Below are 14,791 nucleotides of genomic sequence, written 5' to 3' on the forward strand. Positions count from 1 at the left end.
CTATTGATATCTGTCTAAAGGCCTGCAAAGGTAACTCAGGCATTGTGTTAGGGTTACTAGAGATCACATTCCTAAGTCATCCAGAAAGATGCTTTTACAAACCAGAGTGCTAAACAAGCTATACTGCTATAGCTGGAGAAAAGGTCTGTGCAGTTGTCAAAAGTTAAATATTGTTCTTAATGACTTCTAACCCTGATGGCCTCTTTGTAAGGTTATAGGCTCCTGGCTAGGTAAGATCAACGCCCCTAAAGTCAGCTTGAAGAAGTTACAGAAGATGGACCTTCGCCCTTCTACCCCCATTTTAAGATCAAGAGTCCAGAGTCAGTTTTGGAAAAATGAGGCAAAATAGATAAAATAATTTTTAATAAGGGCATAAAAAATAGTGTTAACTGTTGTAGGTGTGCAAGGTGTGGAGACTGCATTTGTCAGAGATGGTTACAAGACTAAGCCTTCTGTGTCTATTTACAAAAATATCTGGTTAGTAAAAAGTTGTGATTTTGGTAAATTGTCCTGAGCTATTGTTTAAAAGATCTTAAAAACCAGCAGGATCAAAGCCTGCCAAGCCTAGGCAATGTATCTTTAACCAGTCTGTGTAGGAATTTACAGCCCAGCATGAGGTGTGACGACAGTCCCTTGGAGCCACTGAGAGACCCTGCTGTTCCGGTTGCTGCTGCTGCTGCTGTACACCGTAATGGGTAAAGTTCAACGACGGCCTGACAGTCACCTGGAGGAACTCCTGCTTGATTCCATCACCTGAGTCGGCTTCCTGGTTGAAAGCTGCTAAATCTAAGATCTTGTGGGACATTCTTTTGGGTGATATCCAGAAAACCTCTCTTCCCACAGTGGATATTGGGGACAAGGATATCACTGGCTTGCTTGTTTTAGGCACTTCAGTGCATAGTAACTGGAAATCCACTTTATGTTCACAGCCTAGTTTGACTCTGATATGGTAATAACCTGAGTGTGTTATCAATAGAGGTAATACTCTTAGCCTTAAAATCTAGCAAGCTTCTGCATCACGGTGGTGCCTTAAGGCTGTTCTAAGATAAAGGTTCCGCAAGCCAAAGGAAAAATTGGGCAGTTTTAAACTACAGCCACAAAGATGGTCAAGGGATTGTAAAAAAGAGGGTGGTAATGAAAGCCTTGGGAAAGGAATTGTAAAGACAGAAGGAAGTAAAGAAAGCCTTGGAAAGAGAATTGGGGAAATTTGAAAAGTAAGGATTGTCTTTAAGACAAACCTCAGAAAGTTTAAGTATGTCGCAAATGGTATGAGTATGTCTTAAAATTGGAGCTTACAAGTACAGCTGGTATAAAATTGATACACGGAGTCAGGACCCTAGACAAACTCAAAGAAAGATTAGACAAAAGACAGCAAGAGTCAGCATCCCAACAAGGCTGGTACGAAGGATTATGGAACCGGTCCCCAAGGTTCACTACCTTAATATCCTCCTTAATGGGACCGCTAATACTACTCTTGTTAACCCTCACCTTAGGCCCTTGCATCATAAATCGCTTAATGCAATTTGTAAAGGACCGCCTATCGGTCGTACAGGCCCTAGTATTAACCCAACAATATCATCAACTTAAATTAACGGAGGGATCTCCAGTTGAATGAAGGATTTCATTCAGGCAAAAAGAAAATGGGGGAATGAAAAGACCCCAGACTCCAGTATATGTTCACCCATTGAGCCCCCCATTGAGCCCTTTAAGGAAAACTGCTGCCCCTTCCCCTGCATACCTAAGAGAGCGAAGCAGGACACAGGCAAGTCATTACATGCCCTAAAGCCAGGCATTCCTGAAAAATAGCCGACCCTCCCGTCCCTTCCTGTAAAACTTAGCTATAATGGCAGGGTAGGTCAGGAGGTAATAAATCACTTGTCAAAATTAGGGAACGAACAGTTTCGGTGCATGACGACCAGCACAGACTTGCCGGGGCAAGTACCGACACGTCAGCTTTCCCCCAACCCCACCTGCCCCATCTGGCCAGCTTAACCTGACCAATCCCCACCCTGAGCGTAATTTGAAATTAACCAATCAATATTCTGTAACCAAGCATCTCGCTTCTGTAACCTTGCTTCTGCTGTCCATAAAAAGAGGGTGCTTTCAAGCACTGGGGGCGCAAGTCTCCCGATAGACTTTGTCGCCCCGGGTACCCGTGTAACCGGTTCCCAGACACTTGACCCGAACCTTGTGGATCTCGTGGTTAAGTGCACCTGGGAGCCGAGGCATGCCCGAATAAACCTCGTGCTGTTTGCATCCGTACAAGTGGTCTCGTTGTTCCTTGGGGGAGGGTCTCTTTAGATCGAAGGGCACCCCACGCCGACGGGGGTCTTTCAGAATAGCATTCTGTTGTGTATATATGGCACATTTTCTTTATCCATTTAGCAAGTGTTGTTCACCTAAACTGATTTTATTTCTAGGATATTGTGAATAATGCTACAATGGCTTGTACCTTTTAAGGGATAAAACCCAACACTAAGCCACAGATTTTTCTCTCTACAAGTTGCATGCTGCTAAAATGCTTTCCAGACTGTAGACTTTACAACCAGTCTTGGCAAGACATGCACAGGGTTTACAATTGTGAATATCCATACATAAGTGTCCTTAAATTCCAAATTATGCCAAATTAAGGATCAAGGAAAGACCTCAAAAGCCAATGTTGTAGTGATACACTCTTGTAGTCTCAGAAAACTGAAGTAGGAGAATCCCTTCAGAGAACAAAGCCAGCCTGTGGAAGATGGTGAGATCTAGTTTCAAAACAGAACAAGCAAAGAAACGAAAAGGGAAAAGACACAGTATAAAATGCAGTCTCTCTTGGTATATGTTTCTCTTTGTCATTTCTCTCTTTTTCTCTTCTTTCTCCCCTTGCCTTCCCACTTTTCTTTGTAAAATATTTCTTTTCTGTATTCAGTAGAGTATTAGCCAGTAATTCGAGCAAAAGGCAAACATAAATGGCACTTCAGTATTAAGTCCGTAGGGACTTCAGTGATTTATAGTCTCTTTCTTCAGCAATATTTGCTATAAAGCTACTAAAGGTAATATTTAGAGGAAGTGGATATTTTCACCACAATATCACCAGCTAATCCTCAGAGCATTCCCCTGATATCCATCAGCAGTTCATAAAGACTTTAACACTTTATGAGCAATATGTTGACTTCCCTTTGCAACAGCAAGGAAAAAAATTTTTTTCTTTAACTTTCATTGAAAAGCACTACAATGTCTCCCCAAATGAAATTGAGTGATAAACCAAATAAAATAGCCACCAAAAAATGGATGTATATTTTAGTTTCTTTTTCATGCTCTGCTTTAAACTTGTACACTAGGAAGAGTTATTTGATTTATTTTGTTCAGTCTTCTCGGAATAAGAGAAGCTGTAGTGGGGTTTTCATCAACCTTTGTCTAGGATGTTAACTGAGGAGGATGCTTATTGTTTTGAAATATTAGTGGGAGGAGGCTGGGAAAGATACAACAATATAAAATATAATACTGTACGTTTGTACCTGAGTACTAAATGCATTTGTGCAATGTCCACTGGAATAGGTTATACTGTTCCAATTCTTTATAACTCCCAGACCTGACATTTATATTTTTAAGAGTTGATTTTTATAGGAAATCAAAGTAAAGGTATCTGGAACATTTGAAACTGAATAAAAACTTCAAGCTCAGGAATACTTCTTTAAATGTGTATTCCTCTAAGTTTAGGAGACAATTTACGTGGTAATGGTACTTTGAAAGGATGTTGATTTAATATAGGCTTTTTTTCTCTCTCTCTCTGCCACAAGCTGTAGTCATTTATATAGTTACATTGCTTTTCTTTTAGTCCATACACCATCTGCGTGGTATAATGTTTTAATCAACTCCCTTCCTTAAAAATGTAAAATAAACATTTGTGTGAAAAAGGAATCTTATATCTATATCTAAAAATAAAAACGTTATTTTTACTTGCCATAAATGCAAGGTAAACTGGGAACTAAATTGAATGAATGCAAAACAGCGCTCTTTCATTCTAACAAGGAAATTGGAGCCAGAGGCCAGCATTCTGCTTGTGAGAAGGATCAACACTGACTAGCAATGGAAATGGTCTCCCTTGGTGAAATTACAAGGTTGAAAGAGAATTAGAAAGTGAATAACTTCCCTGCCTACCTATTTTCCATATCTGTGATCTGGGTCCCATCAGAAATTACCCCAAAATTGCTGCTACTCCATGCTTGGGTTTTCCTAACAAGTTTGGGTTAAATCCAAACCATAGTTAGATTTCATACACTTGTTCCTTCCTAAGTGTGGGATTCAGGAAGACAATGTCTAATCCTAGTGTCTCACAATCTTCTTATAAAATGGAGATAATTTCATCTGTATCACCACATGGTTGTGTGAGTTAAATAGGAATACTCTGAGACCAACACCAGCCCACAGTCATCCTTCACTCAGTAACTCGTCATAGGACATGTTTTATCTTTGCTTTCTGTGTACAAACATGACAATTCCATTGATCCTACTTTTATGTATTCTTCCTGCCACCCATAAAACTTCCCATGTGTAATTAAACCCTTTGGGTCTACTAGTACACTTTGAGCCTTAAATTGTCCTGAGGAAGTCAAACTCCTTAAACCATCGGCCTGTTTTATTGAGAGTTCCACTAGCAAAATGGATAATTATATAGTAGATGATAGATAGATAGATAGATAGATAGACAGACAGACAGACAGACAGATATCCAGTAATGGCATAACAAAACACAAGTCAATAAATCACATCTGATAGATGTGAGTACAAAGATTTTTTAAGAGCAATAAAATTCCGCTTTATTTAGAAATAAGACCTTGAAATCAAGTCATTTGTGTATAAAATCATAGGAGGGGAAATTTGTCTCTTTTAAGACCAAAAATAAAAATACCACTTTTAAAGTCCCATCAGACTCTTTTCAAAAGGCTTCTTCAACATCAAATACCTTTTGCAAAACACTTCATTGATTTAAGCGCAAATGAATCAGGAATGCACAGATCCTCTCGCTTAGGATACATGTGGATTGTTTTTACATCCAGATGCAAAGTGCGTTTCCTGTTCTCCATCACTTTAGCATTTGAAATGTGTTTTAGGTGCTCAAAGCTGACTGCAGAGTCCTCAGCTTTGACCTGGATTCCTTGCAAAGCTGGAGAAGTGGGAACTTTTGCCTTGAGACTTCTTTGGTCTTTAAATGAATCCTAAAGGGATGTGCTTTCTTAGGGTTCTCCTAAGGAAAAAAAAGTAATTAATAAGCCATGTGACCTTGGTTATCTTTCCAGGCCACAGCCTAATTTGTTGAAAAAGCCACTATGTTCATAGATGAGAGGTATGTTTTCCATCTGCTACTGTGACTAGATGTGTGCAGGTGTCCTCACAGGGGTGGGGAGGTGGGGTAAGGGGGGGGTTCAGAACAAGTCTTTTTGAAGCTGGCTGTGGGATTGGTAGAGGATGATGAATCAGTAGAAGTCAATTGGATCTCACCCCCCCTACCCCTCTCTCTCTCTCTCTCTCTCTCTCTCTCTCTCTCTCTCTCTCTCTCTCTCTCTCTCTCTCTCTCTCTCTCTCTTATGCCACTGGAGACTCAAAGATTAATGGAGAAAAATGTCCTTCCTTTATTCTTAAAGGGAACCCCTAGTTCTGGAGAAAACTCAGCCTTTTGAGAATGTGTTTTGAAGCTCTGTCTTTGGTAGATGGTGACATGCAAATATCTGGTATTGATTGAGACAGTATACTGTACCTGAGGGATTACTTAGTTCCTAATAGGGAATTGCTTTGTAAATACTCAGGTACTAAATCATGAGGCTCTAAGGAGCAGATAATTAATACTTAGTGCCACTATAATTATTACTACTACTGGTATTGCTTATCGGTCTGGATAAGTATCACTATTTGTGATCTGGATTATTTTCCCACATTCCCTTCCTTTCTCTCTTTTTTTAAATTTAAAATTCCAGTCTGTTATCTTCACTGTTCTATTTCTATCCTTGGGAGACGTAGTTTCCTGGGCTTATTTCTTTTTGCTTTGTTTTGTCATCCTCTTTTTTTCCCTCTTCCTTTTCTGGTGAAATCTGTTCTCCTCAGTGAGCTCCCCACACCAATCTGCTGGGCCATCTGATTTTTCTAACTACAAATCTGAGTTTATTTCTAGCTTACTGTTGACAATAATACCATAGTCATCTCTGCAGTCATATTCATTAGTTCAATATCCAAAAGAGTACACTTCTTGAGTACAGATACATGTTAGCAAGCTTTGGGGTATACAGTCACATGGATAAGAAAGTCCCTGCTTTCAAGGAATTCAGAACTAACCTAGTGATGTGGCAGAGAACAAACACAAAAGGGCAGGGCAATGGATGGAGCCTCATTTTGCAGATGTGTGCAGAGGGTGGCCGCACCATGTAGATGAGCCTTGAATGACTACTGAAGGGTTTAAATATCATTGGCAAGAGCTTCAATCAGCTTTCTCTCACCATAATAAAATGTCAGAAACAGAAGTAAAAAGAAGCAACATGTAATGGCTCATGAGGTATTCCATGGACACTTGATGTTGTTGCCTTTTGGGGGATGGTGGGGCATGAAGAGGATGGCATGTCCCCCCAAAATTACTCACCTCACTGAGGAAGGGGCCAGGTTCCAATAACCACTACAAGGGCATGTCCCCAATGACAACACTTCTTTTTCCTAGGCAGCCCCTTCTGAAGATTTTAACACTTAACAACAGAGCCACAACCTGGTAGCCTAGTCATTAGTACACCACCATTGGGGCCATATTAGATCTAAACCCCAATGAGCAATCCACTGGGAAAGATAAAATGACTACTAGGCATAAGGAAGAATGGAGAGGAAAAAAGATATCTCTCTAAGCTCAGGTTCAGTTCCACAAGCTGATCATAACCCAATCCCAAGCACTGGGAGCCAAGTACAGTGGCAATTCTCAGGATTATCTTTGGTGTGCATGGCTAATCATGAGCGTTGCATAATCACTGTCGGTTTCAGCATAATTTATATTTATAGTTGCATATAAAATATAGAGTGTATATAGTTACTTGATTTACCTGTCTAGATATTTATACATATATCTGTATATGTAGATAGCCAGGCAGACAGACAGACAGACAAACAAACAGATAGATAGATAGATAGATAGATAGATAGATAGATAGATAGATAGATAGATAGATAGATAGATAATGGCATAGCTGTGGATCAAGCCCAGGGCTTGATATGAAGCATACTCTACTACTGAGCTACATCTCCATTCTAAGGAAATATACTATTCTCATTTCCAAGAAGAAATGCTGCTGCACATGCAAAACATAAACTATTTAGAATGCACATGATAGTTTGCACAAAGATAGAATGAGTGTTTGCCTTAAACTCAATGTATTGCAGAGCAGTGGGTAATAATAACTGACTTAATTTCCTGTGTAAACATGAGATAAACTTATACAGTTGAGAGGTCACAAAGCTACAGGGATCTAGGAAGGACCTAATTTCTGGCCATCATCATTTTTAGGAGGAAATTTTGAGAGGAAATAAATACTTATACCCCAAACTAGACTTTGTTGTTGTTGGAGTTATTGGTACTGGGGTTCGAGTGCAGAATCTTCTAGTCGCTAGGCAGGTACTCTACAACTGGGCCATGCCATGGTCCTTTATATTTTTGTTAGTTTTAAAAATATGATCTCACATTTACACTTAGGACATTCTGGATTTTGATGTTTTATTTACATTTCCCAGGGAGCTGGATAACAGGCACATATCACATTCCAGCATTTGTTGGTCAAGATGATTTTTTTTTGCCCAGGCTAGCCCCAATGCATGATCCTCCTGATTTCTGATTCCCCAGTAGTTAGGATTAGAGGCCTGAGCCACTGCACTAGGATTCCAAAATAGTGTTTCATTTCCTTTAATATGCCCAGTTAGTTAAGTTATATGTGCAGTCAGATGACATTCTTATCAAAAATGGTTAAACAGCTAGTCCAATTAATAGAACAACTCAGGACTCATAATCAAACCTCAGTGGCTTCAAATGGTTTGCCATTGCTGAGAGTTGCACTGCTCTGACCCCAGCAATAGCTGAAGAAATACTGAGGAAAGATTAGCTTGTACACACAGGATAAATTGGTTGTTTTATAAAGTGGTATCAGTGAAACAAACTGAAAGCTAATTAGAACTCGGAGCAGGAAAATATGCTTGTCTTCAAAGTCTTATCATCTGAAAAATCAAGAGATTGCTGTAGATAATAAACGAGGTAATATATACAGATAAATACCCATCATGCCTGGCATGAAATTAACACTCAACTCTGTACAAATAATGAATATCACTGTTGATGCCATTTGTTATTTTCCTTTCCAGAAGAGTAATTATATTACTTACATTATCAGAGGGAGAACACCACCCAGTGAAACTTTGCTGTTGTTCAGAAACAGAAACAATGACATTATTTGGGAGTAAGAACGTCAGAATACATACCATTCTGCAAAATCAGAAGAATGGGGCAAAGTTCACCAGGTTCTGTGATTGGCACAAGTCACGTTTGATAGATTTCTGTTTGTTGTTATTCGTTTGTTTGTTTTCCCCAGTCTTGGGGCTTGAACTCGAGGCCTGCTCACTATCCTTGAGGATTTTTCTCTCAAGGTTAGTGCTCTACCTCTTTGAGCCACAGCTCCACTGCCATTTTTCTGGTAGTTTATTGGAAATAAGAGTTTCATGGCCTTTCCTGCCTGGGCTGGCTTTGAACTGTAATCCTCAGATCTCAGCCTTCTGAGTAGCTAGGATTACAGGTGTGAGCCACCAGGGTCCAGCTTTATTTCTTTCCTTTTGAAGAAGACAAGAGACAGTTTTAAAGAACTCTAGTTGAAAAGATAGCAAACAATCTCTCAGGGTATCTAGGGTGTGTTACAACATATGACATAATAACATATTATTATTACTTTTCTTGCATTGATGTATTCCTTTGCTTCTCCAGTCATCATCACTCCAAAGTTCTGCAGCCTACAAGACTCTGAGGTACTGAAATAATTCAACCAAGACAAGATATATGAGATATGCAGAGACTACATGGAGGAAATAAATGTAATGCCACTAGACAATGAAATCAGACATATTCTAGAGTATGTTCATTTGGATTGGAAAACCTGGACTCTGTTTTGTTTTGTACTATTATCTTCTCCAGTCTCTTGACTTCCTATCTTGAAGACTATTTAGATTGCTAGATTAATTAATTTTTCTCTGAACTGTGTTTCCAAGGACAAGTGATGTGATAACAAAAGGCCATGACCTAGAATATAGTCTTAGTGTCTCTCATGATCCACTAAGTAACTCTGAGCCTTATGCAGCATAAGGCTCAGATGACAAAAGGCTTGCCCATTGCAATTTCGATAAAATGGCAAAAAATTTCTAAGAATTCTTTTGATCTGTAATTCTATACACCTAACCTAATAGCAGATCTCATCCTATAAAATTATTGCAAGAATCCCATATGAGTAATACATTTGGAAATAGAGGAAGGGATAAACAAATCCAAATGTGACAGACTTGAGCTCTAGTACTTAGCAACTGATCAAGATTTTACACACTACTTAGTTTAATTATTTGTAAATGGTTTCCAAAAGGTACTTACCCTGACTGGAATCACCTTGGTTGATTTAAATTAAGAAGCAAACAAAAAGATTCTGGTCTGAGGGTTTGTTTTAATTGGATTCTGGGATCCATACTTACAAGAATATGTTTATGGATGCTAATACTGTTTGCAGGAGCACAAGCTTTAGTTCTTCTTCAATGGAAATTTACCAATCCTTTCTACAGAATGTAACAAATAGATTAAAAGTTGGTTATAAAGTGCACATATGTTTAGTATGCATGAGAATCACTGGGCTGCAAACTGGACTCAGGTGGCTCACTCCTGTAATCCTCACTTCTTAGGAGACTATCATTTGAGCATATTAGAAGAAAAGTCATTCAGACTTTCATCTCCAATTAACCAGCAAAAAAAGCAAAAGGAGACGTGTTATCATGCCAAACTTGAATGAAAAAGGCAAGCTAGTTTACAGGCCCTGAGTTCAAGCCTTAATACTGTCAGGCACCTCCTCCCCCAGCAACACACACACATATATATACATACACACACAAAACAAACAAACAAGCTGGGTGCTGGTGGCTCACACCTGCGATCTTAACCACTTAGGAAGCTGAGATCTGAGGATCATCCTTCAAGGCCAGCCTGGATGTGAGACTCTTATCTCCAATTAACCACCAGAAAATTGGAAGTGGCACTGAGGCTCAAAGTGGTCGAATGCTAGTCTTGAGGGGGAAAAGCTTAGAGTCAGCACCCTGACCCTCAGTGCAAGCCCCACAACTGACAAGTATAAATGAATGAATGAGTGAAAAATATATACCAGAAAACCTGGCTTCTACCCCCAGCATGACTTGCAGCAAGTAGGTTACAATAATCATTTCTTAGTGCTACTTTAATATTGAGTTATATTAAAAAGTAGTTACTGTTAAAAAGCTTTAACTTACATTCTACTTTTTAACTTTTTAGTTGAGTGACAATTTAAAAAAAGCCACCTCTATTCTTGAGTCTCTATTTTATTTTAAAGGAAGACCACAGTGTCCCTGAGTCCCCATTCCTTAATAATCAAAGCAATGAGATATGTAACAGAACTGAGGATGGAGTGTATTGTAACTTCTTACCTTACTCATCACTTGCCTTTTAGAATATTGCAGCTATAGCATGGTGATTAAACACAAGGATAAATGATGGTCAGAGTATTCCTGGTTGGGGGGGGACTCCATGTTGTGTGGCAGGTGTCTGGACATCTGAGGGATGCTGATGCATAAGTTTGTTTACAGGTAATCCCGTCTTTCATACTAACTGTTTAATGGATTGTGTCTGGGCGAGGAAAATTACCTTCTGTTATTGTTGCTTTGTCAGACAATTTAGGGAGATATGTTCAAATGTATGTCTTGCAGGATTTCTGTCTTACCATTTAGTTCTATTCATTTACTCACAGACATGTTTGCAGAAATAATTACATTTTTCCTTCTCCAAATACTCTCTTCTAGATCTTACTATTCTGATTCTCTTAAGCAAACCCATTATTTACATTAGAGCTATTTTAATTTAATGTTTATAGAAATACAGATTTTGATCACAAGTTTACTTATGAACTACCAAGGAGAACTTGAAACCCTGCTAGTAGATTTGAGATGAAAAGCAAGTTCAACTGTATATCAACTTGTATCTGAGGAACTTAAATTGCTCAATAAGCCTCAATTAGGCCTCCCCAGGCAAGAAAGAAGGATTATGCATTTTTATGAAGACACAAACTTAAAACCCAAGGAGAGGTTAATCAATTTGCTTCAAAAGCCTTCTAACTGGTCTGCCAGGAAGTTAGGAACAAAACAGAATTTCTTCCCAGGGAGCAACTTACCTTGTTTTATTTGTCTGATTTACTACAGTGAAGGAAACTTACGGAAAAATGATGATGAATGTTCTTTCAAAAGAACCCCTGGAGAAAGGATTAGCATTTGTTTCCCAGTTTAGTAAATGAGTGATTTTTTTTTTCATGCAAAAGCAACAGCTTTTTATTTTTTCCCCCTTGTGTTTCGTTTTGCCCAATGCTTATAAGGAAATAACCCTTCTAAGGAAGAAGAAAAGAAGAGCACAGCGATTCTGGATTTAGGACAGCAATCGGTAGAATATTTTTTCCCCCAGCTTCTTTTCAGCTCCTTTTACAGAGAAACCTGCACAGATATTGCTCGCTAGAGGGCACTTGAGGTAGAAGGAAAAAGCAAGCCTCCATATCCATCTGCACAGTTGCCTGTGCAGGCAGAATGCAGCAACCTAAAGGCAGTGTGTGGCCTCTTTTCCCCAGGGCAGCATCTGCACGAAACAAACAGACAAAAAAAATAATAATCTTAGCATTGTACATCTTTTATTGATATTTCTTTGCAATGCAAATCTGCTTTTCATTTTCATGGAGCATTTGCGTCACAAATACATACTTCCATATGGACTTTCCCACCATGATAACAGATTTGATAACAACTAATCAGGACTCTGATGTCCATTTTAATGCATAATAGTAGAATGATGGTGTCCCATATGTCTGCCTTTACCTATGTCATTGAAAGATTAGTTATTATAAATCTATAAACTTTACGTAAGGGTCTTTTGAAGGCAACTTAAAAATCAGTTGAATTTAATTATCATGTTTTACGCTTTAATACAATCTATTATACTAGAATAGTAGTATGGGGGGGATTCTCTTCTCTTTCTTATTCCTTTTGTACTTTCCACTTCTCTTTTATTTGTTTTAAGTAGAAAGTGAACTTAAAACAGTGTTTCTCTTCCCTTGTTTTCCAAGTGAACTGAGAAGGGCTTAAATACTTAATTACTATTTGGTTTAAGCATTAAAAGAAAAGAGAGAGAGAAAGAGTAAAGATGGAAGGAAAAGAATGGGAAAGAGAAAGAAAAAAGAAAGGAAAAAGGTAAAAAAAAAATAAAAGAAAGAAAAAGAGAAAGAAAGATATCCAACCCACAAAGCATGGGCTGTTTTATGAGATAGCTTTGTACCTGTCCTCTTAAATCAATCTACCTGCCCCCATTCCACTTTCTGCTTAGAAGTCGAATTGGGGCTTATCTCTTTGCTAGCACCTGGGAAGATGTGAGATAAAGCCATTTTGAAGGCCTTCTCCAAAATGCTCTCAGCCACAGATGCTGTTTTTCAGAAGTATTTACACCTCCATTTACAGAAAATATAATGGCAACCTCAAGATTAATAATTACCATCCATATTGTGAAATGCAGCCCTGATTTCAGGGAGAGTTGAAGCCATAAGCAGAGTGTGGAACTTACACACTTCTGAATAGCAAGCGCTAAATGATTTTAACCCAACAATTCAAAACCACCTCTGAAGTACATGAGTTTCATTTTTAAATTCCGTAAGAAACACTGCTAAAGCAATCACATGATAAGTGTAGTGTACTTATACATTTTTTTCTTTATTTTGTTAATTAAGACTTTTGGATGAAGACAGAATATTCCAAAACAGCAAAAGTGACCAAAAAACTATTAATATATCACTTTACTTTTTCTTCTCTCTTTCTTTCTCCTTGTCTTCTTGTGTATCTTATGATAAAGAAATTGCCTATGACAATGGTCCTTAGACTTTAGCAAGCAACAAATTTCCCTGCAGCATTTGTTAAAACTGAAGATTTCTGAGTACTACCAAAATTCAGGGTCTCAAATATTCATTTTTAACAAAGTCTTCAAAACATGATGAGACGCATAACTGGTCCAGGGATTACAGGTTTAGGAAATCTCTGTACTTGGGTCATATTCCTTGAACTTGGGACCATCATAGCTTCCAGTGATTTTACTAAGAGGCAACTTTAAAACAAACTCATAAACTTACCAGCCCTCATAATGCTATCCTAAACTCACTTGAATGTTTATCAATTTTTCCAAAGTAGCTTTGTTACTTGGTTTCTTTATTTCACTTAAGACTCCAATATTGGAAACCAAAATAGAAGTTGAATTTCCTTCTGCCCTAAAGTTACATTTATGATATAATTTCATCATCTCCAACTCCCCCCAAAACACATAGTTTCAGATACTTTTCATCCTAATGAAATGTAGGAAACAGACTCTAGATTCCTACAAAAGAATATAGTTATGGCATTGTGTTTATGCTTTGGCCTCCTGCCCAATTTTGTTTTCTCAGATATCACACACAACAGATAGCATACCATGAAATCCTTTCATACATGAAATCCACACTCCTGCACCCCCAACTCACATTGCATGCATTTATTAGTTCACCTACATTTATAAAAACAATCCAAGAAAGCCTGAACATTCTCAGTCATCACCCTACCCTTACTCTACTTTTGTTTTGTTTTGTATTATATTATATTTGGTTTGCTTTAGTCTTTTCCAAATGTGTACTTAAGAATGGAAACAGGAAAACCTGTGTTTTTTTCAGTAGATAATAGATTCTCTTCTGCCATTTCCTGCTTCAGTGAGAGAAGCTGGAAACTTCCCAGCTTTGCCATCCTCTTCTAGGCCTCTGTTTCCTACAAGCAGGTTGGCTTCTTCATCTTTAACTAATCCCTTCAACTAACTGGCCAGTTGATTTATCGCCTCTTTCAGCCAGATTTTCACTAAAGTTCCAGCCTTTCTGAACGAAGAAAATATCCATTTGCTACTTGGAGTCTCTCTCCATCTCATTTCCTCTAAGCTGCAGTGGATTCTCCGCAAAACTCTCTGCCTGTCATGGAGATATCTCCCAAGCTGGAGATATCCAGCCTCATCCTGCTCACTGTTTGTATCACAGCCAAGGTTATTCTGAATGCAACTCTTTCTCCAACCCCCCCCCCACACACACACCAGCCTTCCCTGTATCTATCCTCCACTCCTATCAGATAACTCCTCACAACTCCTCCCCTGCAATACTCCACAACATAGGCAATTTAGGTCTCATTCTAAAAAGCCTACGTAGCACAATCCTTTTCCTGATGGAAGGCTATAATCCTGGAGGGGATGATGTGGTTTTTGGTTGGGGAGTGGGGGATTGGAAAGAAAAGAACTTTCTTAAGGGGATAGGCTCTCCCCAGTGTGACTTTACAATGCATTCTATTAGCGGTGGGTGGAATTGTTAAAGAGATAAATGCCTTGTCCTTCTGCATCCCGGGTTTTATTTTATTTCCCTTCTTCTAAGGCTTTGTAACATTACCCTAATCCTCTTTCACACTTCTTAATCACCCAAACCCCTTT

This window comes from Dipodomys merriami, unplaced genomic scaffold (assembly GCF_024711535.1).
Source record: "Dipodomys merriami isolate MVZ:Mamm:240054 unplaced genomic scaffold, mDipMer1.0.p SCAF_64, whole genome shotgun sequence".
In the NCBI taxonomy this organism is placed as follows: Eukaryota; Metazoa; Chordata; class Mammalia; order Rodentia; family Heteromyidae; genus Dipodomys; species Dipodomys merriami.